Raw genomic sequence first — 12,172 nt, 5'->3', positions numbered from 1 at the left:
TCCAAAGCCATACTGTTTTCTGTAACTCTGGGTAAATATTTCTAATCCTAGTTCTGGTCCTGTTTAACCAGTCGTGAATGAAATCATTTGCCTACCATCACGCCACAAAACCTTCATTGTTCTTCTCTTTGGCCTTAAACTTGGTTAGACCATGATCCAGCTCATTTTCATTGTGCAATTCTTGCCCTCACTTGATTTCTATTGCCCATCTGATCATATTAATAGCATCTCTAACAATGGTCCCATACTGCCTTTAGGTAACCTTATCCAAAGGCAAGGAATTGGCTTCCACGTGTATGGTGAAATGCCAAGCTGCATTTTTCTACATTAGATGTGCTACATAAATGCACGTTGTTGCAATTAAACAAGACCATGTCTTACTGCCAGTCTAATGATATAGTTTTGAATTATTAACTAACCATTAATAAAAATACCTGAATAATCTTAATCCCTCTCACCCTAGGCTAGAAATGGACCTTAAAGATTTAAACACTTCCCTATTCACTGGACATCTGTTGACGAATTAACTTAAATCTAATGCAATACCAGGTATGTTGCACTTTACAACATTCCTCAGGTTAATTATAGCAACTAACACTTAACTGCAAGTTTTATACATGTAATTATATCTAACTAATACTAGACATTTCTAACAGCTTCCAGTTCATTGTACTTTTACATTTGAGTAAACCTCATTTTAAAGCAACTGGCTGGATGGAGAAAACTAAACATTTTTTCTTGTTATTTCATAAGTATTTGCATTATAGCCTGACCATTGCAATTGTTAGTAAGTTAACTTCTAAAGCAGATATTTCTGTATTCCTCTAGCAAAGATCTCGCACCTTTGAATTCTTCTGATGCAAGGGAGTACTTGGTGGTAAAGGTATTTGTTACCCTGGATTACAAAGCAGGTCCTAAAACTTAGTACGAACTGCTGATGTTGGAGTCTGAGATAAGTGTGAAGCTGGAGGAGCACAGCAGGCCAGGCATCAGCAGAGGAGCAGGAAAGTTGATGTTTCGGGTCAGGATCCTTTTCTGAAGATGGGCCCTGACCCGGAATGCCAACTTTCCTGCTCCTCTGATGCTGCGCGGCTGCTGTGCTCCAGCTCCACACTGTTATCTCTAGGTCCCAAAACTGCTGCCTTCTTTGACCTATTGACTTCATATGTGATGAGTTTAATTAGTTGTGTGATGGCCTTTTGGAAGCAATGGAGATTGACTTTGACTTTGGCTGTTATGTTTCCCCTCCCATTGAATGAACGTTTGAGCAGCATTGGTTCACACAAAATTCATGACCATAGACAATGTAGTCCTCCCCAGTGAACGAAGGTTAGCAAACAAAGCAAGAAGAAAGGGAAATTTAAAGCACAAAAAACCCCTTTTCACTGCACTTTTTTTGTCTAATTTATTCCAAAAATTGTTAAATTTGAATTCACTTAGGTCAAGATATTATTTTTGGAAGCTATAACAAGAAGTAACTGACTTTTATATTTCATCACTTATTCATAATTATTCATTAATCCATAAAAACAAATGACCTCTGTAAAAGTCATTTTATGAACTGATTTTCCAAAAGTGTAAATGGGATCAAAAAACAGAAATTGAATTAAGATAGTGGCCAAGTTATCTGGTTGAACAGGTCTGGGGTTTCTAGTGGAGTACGGTTTCTGAATAAATAGAGCTGAAAGCCCGTGTCCTTTGTTCCTTATTAAATCTATTCCATTGACCGGAAATGCTTCAAGGGGTAGTTCTGTGTGAAAGGATGATGAAGTTTAAAGTTTAAATTTATTTGAACCAAAGATAAAATCTCCACATGTGAAAGCTAGTGTTTGTAAATGCAATTCTCTCAATAATAGTTGCAACTTCCTCAGGCAGAAAATATCCCATATTTTGAGAAGAATGCTCTGAGATAAGTGTAAATCATAGACAAGGAAAGCAATCGTCAAAGTGGGAAGACACTGATAATTAATCTCTGTACAAAATGAAAAGTTCTGTTTTGAAGATAGAATTTTATAAAAAAAAACTCATGGAACAACATTTTGTGACATGGTGTGGACTATGAGGCTAAGAACAATGACACTGTTACTAAGGGCAAGTGATAGGACAGAAGAGCATTGGAAGTATAATTTGCCAGAATATTCAGTCAGTCAGTTTTGATTAAAAATCGAAAATATTTGCATTTTTATCCCTAGAAATGTTCAGAGGGTCTTTATGGATGAAGATCATTTGGTGAATTTATTTCATCAAGAAATAAACCTGTTCATTGTGTTACTTCTAATATTTTATCTGGGAAATTATTCTGTTGATTGTAAGAATTGAGTTTTTGATTCTGTTCTCCAAGGATCTCGGAGAAAACTCTGATGTGACAACTTGTGTTTTTCTTTAAAAATTGCACTTTTTAAATTGGCATCTCTGACAGAATATATCAGAGATAACAAAGTGTGGAGCTGGATGAACACAGGACAAGCAGCATCTTAGGAGCAGAAAAGCTGACATTTCGGGCCTAGACCCTTGCGTTTTGGGTCTAGGCCCGAAACGTCAGCTTTTGTGCTCCCAGGATGCTGCTGGGCCTGCTGTGTTCATCCAGCCCCACACTTTGTTTTGTTCTACCTATAATGCTGTGCACACACTTTGTTTTGTTTCTTCATTTCTGATGAAGGGTCTAGGCCCGAAACGTCAGCTTTTCTGCTTCTAAGATGCTGCTTGTCCTGTTGTGTTCATCCAGCTCCACACTTTGTTATCGCTAACGGAATATACATGTTTTATTACTAGTTATGATCAAAGTGAGGTGTGTGTGTTTGCTTACTCAAGTGCTTTGCACAGTTTAAGTAATTTCAGGTGTAAGGTGTTTTGTGAGTTTTAAAATAAAAGGTTGTTTATTAATCTCACTCATCCACAGATTTTAAAAATGCAACATCACACCTGTGTCTCCTACAACATCGCGCTTGTATGTCTCAAATGCAGCATTGACACGCACATTTGCTATAGCTGAAAAAGAAAAGAATGCAATTACAATTTTGGGATTATTTCTCTCTTTTATAAGCCTGTAGTCTTTTTGATGAATTGATATTTTAGCTTGAGAGAAGGTTTTTCAAAAGCAAAAGGTTCTCTTAGTTGTGAGGCTCATTGTGGTTGAATTGACAGGAGATTTATCCCCAGGTAAAGTGCTTGCCCCCTTGTCGGCTATTTAATTCGCCATTGAATCTGGGAGCTTTTGGTCTCTGTTTTTGCACAATCACAACTGAAGCTATCTCCACACTCTCTTGTACTGCAGTTTCCAGATCTCAAACACTCGCATTGAAAATGTTTCCTAATTTTTTTTGTCAAACACCATGTATTGGTGTACTGTGGGATTTTTTTAAAAAAAATTTCCACCATGGGAGCAGATTTTCATGATTTAGCCACCAGAATTATAGACCCTGATCTTCTGTTATTGCAGTTGGCAGAATGGTAAATGTTGGCATTACTCCACTGAAACCAAAAGTGCCAGCTGGAGTCGAGACACGTGCAGAATAAACACACGCTGCTGTGTTAAGAGATCCTCATGAGTTTATATCAGAATTAAATCGGAAAAGGGGGAAATCATTGCCACAGAGATCTTTGGACCTTCTTTGGGCAGCTTTCTTTGAGGTCACTCCCTTGTCATTGATCGGCAAAGCCAGCCCAGTAGCACTGGTCATCATACAGTTTTCAGTGGAAATACAGACTTGGACTCTATTGCAAAAATTCAGGAGCAGGCTGCCAGATGTCACTCTAATTGGCAGTAAAGGATTATATTTTGGAAGATAAAAACATGATGTTGTCCCAATTAAACAGTGTGTTTAATGATCAACCCGTGCCTCTGGCATTGTGGAAATATCTGTCTTCCTTATCAGTTGAAGAAAAGTACAATTGTGAGAAATGGGAATGCAGGTTTCTCACCCCAATTCATGATCTGTAATGAAGTTGAATAGAATTTCTGCCATGTAAGGTCCAATTTATCTTGAGCATTTTTTTGTTCATCATGTGTCAGGTAGTTCTCCTGTAACACGATAGGTTACACAAGAATGCAACTAACGCTATAGAAAATTGCTGTACGTGTACATCAGAAAGTTCATATTGACCAAACAGCATCCACTATTCATCAGTCGTGCTACAGCCAATTTGTGTTAATGAAACATGCTTGCAGCAGAGATACCTGTTATTTGGTAGCTTCTTATCTGAAGGGCTGGTCTACTGCACTTCTTCCAAGAACGGGAGGTTCTATGATATTAAATAACTGTGGATTACAGTAGGCTGCATAAAGGCTAAATTATGTCTTCTCTGTTTACACTTTAATTTATCTGCCACTAGAAAAACTTCTGTGGTCACTTTTGAGTTTAAGGAAGGTATTAACTTCAAGTCTGACATGTTGAAGATTGTTTAAAATAACTATACTTAGTAGGTTGAACAGGCCCACTGGGACACCGTAACAGAGCCGACAAATGGTTAACAGAAACTGTCAGAATGGAAACTCATTAAAACCAAGATCGCGTTCTCTGGTCTGATGATGTACTCCAGCCCCTGCAGTGCCCACTGGTCTCTAAAGGTCTTTGCTGTGCCAGTGAACACCACTTGCAACCTCTCAATAGACACCCAAGTGTAAACATAACTGGGGTTAAGGGCAGGCAATCGGATGTAGCAACCACCTACTGGATTATGTCATGCGATTCAAACCAAGATCCCTAAAACATTAATCAGGAGTTTCAAGTTTCTAGCCGAGTATCAGCACCAGTAAACCATTGTCACCAGGCGCTGGACTTATTTTTTAAGTGTGCTCTGTTTAGTAACTTGATAGTTGCAATTATTTTTGATAAAGTTGATTTCTGTGAAGATTGAACTTTTTTAATGTTAATGGAAGTTGTTATCATCCTGTGATCAGGCTCACAGTTGTTGAAAGCAGTTTGTTAAAGGGAGATTTGGGGCTTATACTGTCCAACATTTGACACATGGGATAACCACTAAGGAATGATTCAGATGTCTCAGTGGTTCTGAGGCAGTAGGAGCATGAATATTGATGTTGTGGTTGTGTTAATGCAACAAATATCTGCTGAACAGCAAATTTCTAAACTTCTTAATTATTTTAACTGTCAAAGAGTAAATACTAACAAATTACACTAAATCTTACATCACATGAAAAAGAACCATTTCACTGACAGAACTCAAGTTTCAATAAAATAATCCCTGGGATGTACATTTTTTTTTCCTTTTGGCTCAAAGCTATTGCCTTCAGAACCAACAAGACTCACTATTAATTTAATTCTAAAAGCGAAGACTTTGCCTCAGGACTGGTGGATATTAAAAGCCTTTTCGAGTCCAAAGGTCTCCACTGAGTTTTGTCATCTATCTTACTAGCAGGTGAAACGAGGACTAGGGAGACTTAGCCTCAAAATAAAGGGAAGCAGATGTAGGTCAGGAGGAACTTCTTCAGCCAAAGGATTGGGAATCTGTGGAATTCCCTGCCCAGTGAAGTGTTTGAAGCTGCCTTGCTGAATGTTTTTCAGGCAAGGCTGGATAAATTTTTGAACAGTAAAGGAATTAAGGATTATGGTGTGGGGGTGGGTAAGTGGAGCTGAGTCTCAAAGATCAGCCATGATCTTATTGAATGGTGGGGTAGGCTCAAGGGGCCAGATGGTCTTCTCCTGCTCCTAGTTCTTATGTTCCAGGCTAGTCCTATTCCTTTTAACAAGTGGTTGCCTTTTAACACGTGACTGACATTGATATGCATGTTTAGTGAGGTTTTGATTTCAAGGAGTTCACATACTTTGCAGAATAATGGGATGATGTTTGACAAGTATTCAAGCATTTTCAGCTGATGCGCAAAATGCTCACCACGTTAGTATCACTCCACTAAATATATAGTAAGTACAGGGTTGCTAGTGGAGACTTTTTTTAAACATAGAACAAGATCTAGGTGCTTACACTGTGTGAAAAAGACATGCCGATTAGCAAGTTCCCTCTAAAGTTAAACACTGAAACCAGCTCAGAAGTCTCACAACGCCAGGTGATAGTCTCAAAAGGTTTATTTGAAGTTGCAAGATTTAGGAGCACTGCTCCTTTGTCACTTCTCCTGACAAAAGAACAGTGTTTCAAAAGCTTGTGATTTAATCTAAACCTGTTGGACTATAACCTGGTGTCGTGTGATTTCTGACCCTGTCCACCCAGTCCAATGATGGCACCTCCATATTAACACTGAAACCAGTTTTACAATACTAAATTTTCTCACTGTTTTAAAGCAGTAATTGTTGGCCTCAAGGAATTGGTAATTGGTATGAGACAGTCGCTTCTCATCAAGTCATCTCTGTCATGCAGTTAAACTTGCATCCATGATCCAGCAATCTTCCTGAAAAATTACCACAAAGAATTGGGGATTATCCGTTTCGGAGTAGACTTCTCAGCCTGTTTTTGGTGTAGTTTTGTGAGGCAAAAAATGTTTTGCTTTTATGAAGTCTTCAACTGTTCCTCAGTGTTTGTTTTTGATTCATTCACAGGATGAGAGCATCACTGGCTAGGCTAGCATTTCTTGCCCATTCCTACTTGCTCACATTGCTATGGGTCTGGAGTCGCATGGACACCAGACCAGGTTAGGATGGCAATTTCCTTCCCAAAAGGATTTTAGTGAACCAGATTGTTTTTGGTCAGGAAAAATCTAAATTGCTGGAAAAGTTCAGGTCTGGCAGCATGTGAAGGAGAAAACAGTTAACGTTTCTGGTCTGGTGACCCTTCCTCAGAGGACCCTTAATTCCTGATTTTTAACTGAAGTCAAATTCTCCCATTTGCTATGGCAGGATTTGAACCCAGGCTTGAGAACATTACCTGGTCCAGTCACAATGCCACTAGGGTAATGCATCACTGACATTAGGCCATAAAAGCAATGAGCCAAATATTTGACTCCAGACACAGAACGTGTCTATTTTGCTTTCAAATTAGTTTGCTCGCTCTTATTGAAAATGAACTGCTTCTTTCTAGGAGACCGAACATTTCAGCCATTCTTCCCCACACTTTTCCCACTCTGACCCCATTTTGAACCTTGAAAACTGCCAGAGCCCTCCATGAGAAGTGTGAGTGCACGTTGAGGTGAAATGTAACATGAAATCCAAGGCTGCCTAAGAGCAATATTGTTCTTAGGGCCAAAGGAGTTGAAAGACATGGGGGGAGAGAGCAGGGACAGGGTACTGAGTTGGATGATCAGTCATGATCATAACAAATGGCAGAGCAGGCTTGAAGGGCCAAATGGCCTACTGCTCCTATTTCCTATGCTTCATCTCTCCATTCCTTCGTCCTTCCCTTTCTTTCTGACCTCCTCAAGCTCTGTAGTTCTCTGGGAAATCTGTGCTTCCCAAATCTGACCCCTTTATGTGCTTACCTCACAATTGGGTGGCCAGGCCTTCAACTGCCTTGATCATATGGCTACTTCCCTCACTAGACCTCTCTTCTCCTTTCCACCTTCCTTAAGGAGCTCCTTTGAGGAGTGATCTCTTTGAGACAAAAGATCAAAAGTTGAGTCAGTTTTGTTTTTAAAAGTTTCATAGAATCCCCACAGTGTGAAAACAGGCCCCTCAGCCCAACACGTCCACACCAACCAAGTATCCCACCCTGAACCACCCCTCAATAACGCAGTCAGACTAGAACAGACTCTTAGACTAAAGGAAGCAGCCTCTAGAGGATAGGACAGAGCAGGAGCCAAATGGCCAGACCTCATAGCAGGCAGAATCCGTGAGGATGCACCATTGCTTGGTTATCCCTATGGTTCTAGGATGATTCATGGAGGCAACTCCAAACTGGTAATATCTCCTTCTCTTGACCTGTTGTTGGCAGCACACATAGATTAACCTGGTCCCTGCACAAGGATGACGTGCAAATTCATGAAGCGTTCCCTTTTTTTAAAGGGATTTTAATGTGGTGCTGTGGTAGTGATCCCTGCTTCTGACCCAGGAGGCCCAGGTTCAAGTCTGTCTGTACTCCAGATGTGTGTCATGACCTCTCTGGATTGGTTGCTTTGAAAACATTACTATAGTCCTGTAAAGTACCTTCCCTTTCTTAAAAGTGTCATTTAAAAGTAGGGTGGCTAAGGTAATGATTGTATAGATGTACTTTTACTACAATTGTTTGTCAGTGAGACATTTGTGTCCTATTCTGCTCATGTTTCTCCAAGACTTTATGCTAGACAACATTGTCAGATTTCTGGTGTCCAAAAATTGCGGCATGTTCATAAACTAAGTTCATGTTCTTGCCGTTGCATCTGCAGATCCACCAATCTCTTTACCGTTCTGAACAGCAAACTTGTGGGAACACCAGGTCTGAGTGTCTCTCTGTGGCACAGATCACTCTTGCTTGATTGTGCGTCGCTGCTCCCCCAGCATTTTAGGTCAATGTCCTGTAATTTGCTACTTCTCAGTGTTGTAGGACAGCTGTCATGCAAAGTGCTTCAAGGAGAAATATTGCCACTTACTAAGTCCATAAAACCGTAAGGTGTCGGAACAGAAGGAGGCCATTCAGTCCATCATGTCTGCATTGCAATCTGATGAGATCATGGCTGATCTGATAACCCTCAACGCTATTTTCTGACCTGTTTCCCATAGCCCTTCATTCTCTAACCGATTAAAAATCAGTCTATTTCAGCCTTGAATATATAATGACCTAGCCTCTACAGCTCTCTGTAGTAAATAATTCCACAAATTCACTACCCTCTGAGAGAAGAAATTCCTCCCTGTCTCTGTCTTAAGCGTCTAACCTCTTTTTCTGAGATTGAGGCAACTAAGGATGGGCATTAAATTTATCGTTAAAACTGTGCAATCAGGAGATTGCGAGGTTGAGCAGGCTGGTTCTTCCAGTGCCTTGTCTGATGTTTGTCTCACAGCCGAGAAATAGATTATCTGCTCACATTGTATCCCGCTTGTCGTGGGAACCTGCTGCATGTTACCCTTCGTTACACCGATGATCGCACTTCATTCATGAAGCACTTCCAGACGTCATGAGGCCATTAAAAGTGCCTTAAAATATGTGCTCATTAATTATTTATATTACAGCCTTGACTGCTGCAAACTGCATTTGTTCATTGTCAAGGCTAACATTTATCCAATTTGTTTAATCCGCACATTTTAACTTTAACAGTTGGTGTGTCTTCTACCATTATAACTGGGGCATTTCATAAATGAAGAAACTGCAACTTTAGTGGTGAATGAGATTGAGAGAGTCTGAACTCCGCATGACAAAATGTAATTTTCGGATGAAGCAGTATTAGGGACAATTGGGTCAAGCTGTGCAAACATAAATCTGTCCCCATTTTAATGCCAAATGTTTAATTCTTACTTATATTTCAATTTTACATTCTTATTCCCACATTTAAAAGTATACTGCCCATGTATAAACTTGCCAAAATAATTAGAATCTCCTCTGTCTCAGTGTCATTCACTACTAAAGTTGCAGTTTCTTCATTTATGAAATGCCCTGGTTATGATAGTAGAACTCACGGCCATGGCAATGTAGTGGAAGGGTGTAATTCCAACTCAGCGAGTTTATATTGGAAGTTTCCATTGTAGGCATGTGGATTTATAATGAACCCATATTTAACAGTGCACATGGACAGATGTGAAATAGTCAAGACCAAAATACTGGAGAAACTCAACAGGTCTGGCTGCATCTGCGGAGAAAGAAACAGTTAATGTTTCAAGTCTGATTTGTCTGCTTCAGAAAAAATTAGAAATTTTTAAAATATTTATATTATCGGTAAACTGGTTCAAACACGCAGTCATAACAATTTCGAGTTTTTACAGCACAGAAATAGGCCCTTCAGCCCATCAAACGTCCATCTGCTCTTATTCTGTCTTCAAAACAATGTTGAAAGTATAGTTACAAACTGAAAGAACTGTAGTTGCTGGAAATCAGAAACAAAAATAGAAATTCTGAGGTAGGGTCCCTGGACTCAAAATGCTAACTCTGATTTCTCTCCAAAGATGCTGCCAGACCTGTTTCCAGAAATTTCTGTTTGTGTTTGTGAAAGTATAGAAGTTAGGGCTTTGTGTGAAACATGTTTGGAAGGTCTCAGTCCAGATCTTGGTAGCCCGCAGCGTCAAACTACCTCTAAGTGGGATATAATGGGCACTGTATTAGGGAGCTCACTGGACTAGTAATCTAGAGACCCAGCCTAATACTCTGGAGATACAGGTTCAAATCCTACCAGGGTAGCTGGAAGAATTTAAATTCAGTTAATAAAATCAGGAGATTTGGGTACTACAGAACTTAGCTATTGCTGAGGAAAAAAAATGTGGAAAATTTTCTTCTTCATTAAATTGTGCATCCTCCATGGCAACATGTCCACCAAACGGAGGACACTTTTCAACCAGTTAGTACTGTCTCCTCATACGATGTAAATTTGTTTCCCTCTACATGGTGTATTCTTGTGAATTGTCCTGATGAGTGCAAGATGAAAAACTTTGTCAGAAAGTGACTCTTTAGCAGTGACGTTCAAAATCTGGGACGTAGATCTAGTCTCAGTAATGGTGATTCTGATTTTCAGTTTTTGTAACAATTCACCTCTTTCACTAACATTCTTTAAAGATGGGCATGGATCAGAGAATCCCTACAGTGCAAAAAGAAGGCCATTCAGCCTATTGAGACTGCACCAACCCTCTGAACAGCATTCCATCCAGATCCAGACCCAGTCTCCCTACCCTGAAACCCACATCCACCTAGCCTGCACATCCTTGACACAACAGGCAATTTCCCTCAACCAATCCACCCAACCAGCACATCTTTGGACTGTGGGAAGAAACCCATCCAGAGAACTCCATGCTGTCATACAAAACTGGAATCAAAGATAATAGGAACTGCAGATGCTGGAGAATCTGAGATAACAAGGTGTGGAGCTGGATGAACACAGCAAGCCAATCAGGAAAGCTGACATTTTGAGCCTAGACCCTTCATCAAAAATGGGGGAGGGGAAGGGGTCTCTGAAATAAATAGGGAGAGAGGGGGAGGCGGATAAAAGATAGATAAAGGAGAAGATAGGTGGAGAGGAGACAGACAAGTCAAAGAGGCGGGGATGGAGCCAGTTAAGGTGAGTGTAGGTGGGGAGGTAGGGAGGAGATAGGTCAGTCCAGGGAGGACAGACAGGTCAAGGGGGCAGGATGAGGTTAGTATGTAGGAGATGGGGGTGTGAGTTGATGTGAGAGGAGGGGATGGGTGGGTGGAAGGACATGTCAGGGAGGCGGAGACGAGCTGGGCTGGTTTGGGAAGCAGTAGGGGGAGAGGATATTTTGAAGCTTGTGAAATCCACATTGATACCATTGGGCTGCAGGGTTCCCAAGTGGAGTATGAGGAGCTGTTCCTGCAACCTTCGGGTGGCATCATTGTGGCACTGCAGGAGGCACAGGATGGACATGTCGTCTGAGGAATGGGAGGGGCAGTTGAAATGGGTCGAGACTGGGAGGTGCAGTTGTTTGTTGCGAATCAAGCATAAGTGTTCTGCAAATTTTCTACCTACTAACCTCTATCCATCTTCGATCGCCTCCCCCTCTCTCCCTATTTATTTCAGAACCCCCTTCCCCTCCCCCATTTCTGATGAAGAGTCTAGGCCCGAAAACATCAGTTTTCCTGCTCCTGAGATGCTGCTTGGCCTGCTGTGTTCATCCAGCTCTGCACCTTAATAAAGCTGGAATCAAACCTGGGTCCGTGGCACTGTGAGACACTGGTGCTAACCACAGTACCATCCATCTGTTGAGCCTCATGCCCAAAGCCTATATGTTACTCCAATGCTGACTCTGAACTGCTCTCTGAAAGCAAACCACTTTGTGCAACATGATCCCACCCAGTGGCCTCCACATTCAGTAGGAGCGACAGTGCTCAGTTACAAGAATAAACACATTGTTCTGATGCAACATAATGTGAACCTTAGGTTTGCATACTGTGCCTGACTGGGATTGATCAATGCTACAATTCAGACACCACCTCGCCTTTTATCCCTGAACTCAAGATAGAACTTGTTCCAAACCTTGCTGTTAATTTTTACATCCCTTGGACTGGTTAAAATGTGTACAAAACCAAACTAGCTTCAGTCATTCTTTAGAGCAATCAACTCTAGCAAGGTGACAGAATGAATGTAGCCCAGAAGCAAGAAGGTTTTATTTTTAAACGACTTATATAATCTGATTCA

The sequence above is a fragment of the Stegostoma tigrinum genome, chromosome 24, assembly GCF_030684315.1.
Source record: "Stegostoma tigrinum isolate sSteTig4 chromosome 24, sSteTig4.hap1, whole genome shotgun sequence".
Lineage (NCBI taxonomy): Eukaryota > Metazoa > Chordata > Chondrichthyes > Orectolobiformes > Stegostomatidae > Stegostoma > Stegostoma tigrinum.
Note: the sequence above shows the minus strand (reverse complement) of the source record.